This window comes from Taudactylus pleione, unplaced genomic scaffold (genome assembly GCF_031769625.1).
Source record: "Taudactylus pleione unplaced genomic scaffold, aTauple2 ptg000608l, whole genome shotgun sequence".
Lineage (NCBI taxonomy): Eukaryota > Metazoa > Chordata > Amphibia > Anura > Myobatrachidae > Taudactylus > Taudactylus pleione.
Window position 1 is genome coordinate 2529853 of NW_028285010.1, and position 3616 is coordinate 2533468.

Below are 3616 nucleotides of genomic sequence, written 5' to 3' on the forward strand. Positions count from 1 at the left end.
GGGGCACTATGTAAATAGCACCCCATGAACACGCAAAAAACGCTCAGCCAATTCGTATAGGATTTATACAAATCAAGACCTTTCTCTTTCTTTGCTACTGCCAGCGCCTTATGGGCTTTGGAAGTAAGCGCGAAAATAGTCCACGTAATGGCCTACCCGAATCCGCTCCCGGACTCTAGGGCGGATGACTCTAAGCATGGCCGTATTAGTGCAATGCACAGCTTCCTCGGGATCCTCCAGTCCTGAAGAACTAAGGTTACTAGGCCTACGCCTGCACCGGTGACGCTTAGCAACCCCTTTCACATCACCGGACGATTCTGATGAGGACAACCCCGTGGATGATGTGAAAGACTCCCCGGACTTACTCCTCTGAGAGCGCCTTCGCTGCTTGCGCGACCTATCCACAGGCTTACGCCTAGATGCCTCAACTCCCGACACCTGTGAACTATCCCCCACCACTGAAGAACTGCCTAAAGAGCCTGAATCAGCCTGCCAATCCATATCAGAAGTAGTACCTGAATCACCAGAGCCGCTCGCCTGATCTACAGCAACAGACACGTCAGCTCCAACTCCGTCCCTGGTGGGAACGCCAGTCTCCAAACTCACAGCAGCAGCATCTGGGGAAGAAACAGATAAAGAAGCAGGAGGAGATATCACACCAGCAGCCCCAGAGCACACTGCCTCAGAAACGGCCACCACAGCGGAAACAGGAGCATCCGCAAAATTATTTGACACTACTCCCTGCACGCTCGCTACTGGACCCAAGGAGGTTGGGGGAACCCCCGCACCCCCAAGAACTGGTTCCAAAAGTTGAAGAAACTGAATGGCCAGTGGAACTAATAGTGCACCGAGCCACTGCAAATCCATAGACGGCGCTGGCACCCTCGATGCTAACGAACCGAATGGGGCCACAGCAGCAGCCACCACAGACATTAGCGATGCTAGCGGGGATGAAAAACCGTCAGCCACAGCGGCAACCTGCTGGGCCGGGGGGGCAGTTAACAAAGGTACAACCTGGGGGACGATGGAGGAAGCCAATGGCAAAAACCTGGTTAGAGATGCCACAAAGTAAGAGGCAATGCCTTAACCGTATATGTGTTGTAAAGGTCACTGAAACCTCTTCCATCCTTGTCAAGGGGAGTACTAACCTTCTCTCCTTCCATAAAGTCACAGGTGCAGGCTTATACACCGGGGGAAGGGCTGATACTAGCATTAATATAGTCATAGGTGCAGGATTATACACCGAGGGAAGGGCTGATACTAGCATTAACATAGTCACAGGTGCAGGCTTACACACCGGGGGAAGGGCTGATCCTAGCTTTAACATAGTCACAGGTGCAGGCTTATACACCGGGGGAAGGGCTGATACTAGCATTAACATAGTCACAGGTGCAGGCTTATACATCGGGGGAAGGGCTGATACTAGCATTAACATAGTCACAGGTGCAGGGTAATACACCGGGGGAAGGGCTGATCCTAGCATTAACATAGTCACAGGTGCAGGCTTATACACCGGGGGAAGGGCTGATCCTAGCATTAACATAGTCACAGGTGCAGGCTAATACACCGGGGGAAGGGCTGATACTAGCATTAACATAGTCACAGGTGCAGGCTTATACACCGGGGGAAGGGCTGATCCTAGCATTAACATAGTCACAGGTGCAGGCTTATACACCGGGGGAAGGGCTGATCCTAGCATTAACATAGTCACAGGTGCAGGTTTATACACCGGGGGAAGGGCTGATCCTAGCATTAACATAGTCACAGGTGCAGGCTTATACACCGGGGGAAGGGCTGATCCTAGCATTAACATAGTCACAGGTGCAGGTTTATACACCGGGGGAAGGGCTGATCCTAGCATTAACATAATCACAGGTGCGGGCTTATACACTGGGGGAAGGGCTGATCCTAGCATTAACATAGTCACAGGTGCGGGCTAATACACCTGGGGAAGGGCTGATCCTAGCATTAACATAGTCACAGGTGCGGGCTTATACACAGGAGGAAGGGCTGATACTAGCATTAACATAGTCACAGGTGCGGGCTTAAACACCGGGGGAAGGGCTGGTACTAGCATTAACATAGTCACAGGTGCTGGCTTATACACCGGGGGAAGGGCTGATCCTAGCATTAACATAGTCTGATCCTAGCATTAACATAGTCACAGGTGCAGACTTATACACCGGGGGAAGGGCTGTTCCTAGCATTAACATAGACACGGGTGCAGGCTTATACACCGGGGGAAGGGCTGATCCTAGAATTAACATAGTCACGGGTGCAGGCTTATACACCGGGGGAAGGGCTGATCCTAGCATTAACATAGTCACGGGTGCAGGCTTATACACCGGGGGAAGGGCTGACACTAGCATTAACATAGTCACGGGTGCAGGCTTATACATCGGGGGAAGGGCTGATACTAGCATTAACATAGTCACGGGTGCAGGCTTATACACCGGGGGAAGGGCTGATACTAGCATTAACATAGTCACAGGTGCAGGCTTATACATCGGGGGAAGGGCTGATACTAGCATTAACATAGTCACAGGTGCAGGCTTATACACCGGGGGAAGGGCTGATACTAGCATTAACATAGTCACAGGTGCAGGCTTATACACCGGGGGAAGGGCTGATACTAGCATTAACATAGTCACAGGTGCAGGCTTATACTGCGGGGGAATGGCTGATACTAGCATTAACTAAGAAACAGGTGCAGGCTTATACACCGGGGGAAGGGCTGATACTAGCATTAACATAGTCACAGGTGCAGGCTTATACACCGGGGGAAGGGCTGAAACTAGCATTAACGTAGTCACAGGTGCAGGCTTATACACCGGGGGAAGGGCTGATCCTAGCATTAACTTAATCACAGGTGCAGGCTTATACACCGGGGGAAGGGCTGATCCGAGCATTAACATAGTCACAGGTGCAGGCTTATACACCGGAGGAAGGGCTGATACTAGCATTAACATAGTCACAGGTGCAGGCTTATACACCGGGGGAAGGGCTGAAACTAGCATTAACATAGTCACAGGTGCAGGCTTATACACCGGGGGAAGGGCTGATCCTAGCATTAACATAGTCACAGGTGCAGGCTTATACACCGGAGGAAGGGCTGATACTAGCATTAACATAGTCACAGGTGCAGGCTTATACACCGGGGGAAGGGCTGATACTAGCATTAACATAGTCACAGGTGCAGGCTTATACACCGGGGGAAGGGCTGATACTAGCATTAACATAGTCACAGGTGCAGGCTTATACTGCGGGGGAAGGGCTGATACTAGCATTAACATAGTCACAGGTGCAGGCTTATACACCGGGGGAAGGGCTGATACTAGCATTAACATAGTCACAGGTGCAGATTAATACATTAACTTAGTCACAGGTGCAGGCTTAAAACACCGGGGGAAGGGCTGATACTAGCATTAACATAGTCACAGGTGCAGGCTTATACACCGGGGGAAGGGCTGATACTAGCATTAACATAGTCACGGGTGCAGGCTTATACTGCGGGGGAAGGGCTGATACTAGCATTAACTAAGTCACAGGTGCAGGCTTATACACCGGGGGAAGGGCTGATACTAGCATTAACATAGTCACAGGTGCAGGCTTATAC

The 3616-nt window shown here is 51.1% G+C and overlaps 1 non-coding gene across 1 annotated transcript; it reads right to left on the bottom strand.

The window, feature by feature from the left end:
• Positions 1-1040: 1040 nt before the first annotated feature.
• LOC148480676 (U6atac minor spliceosomal RNA) lies at positions 1041-1171 on the bottom strand. The gene has a single exon (XR_015871952.1). It is a non-coding gene; the product is annotated as a U6atac minor spliceosomal RNA (small nuclear RNA).
• Positions 1172-3616: the final 2445 nt, after the last annotated feature.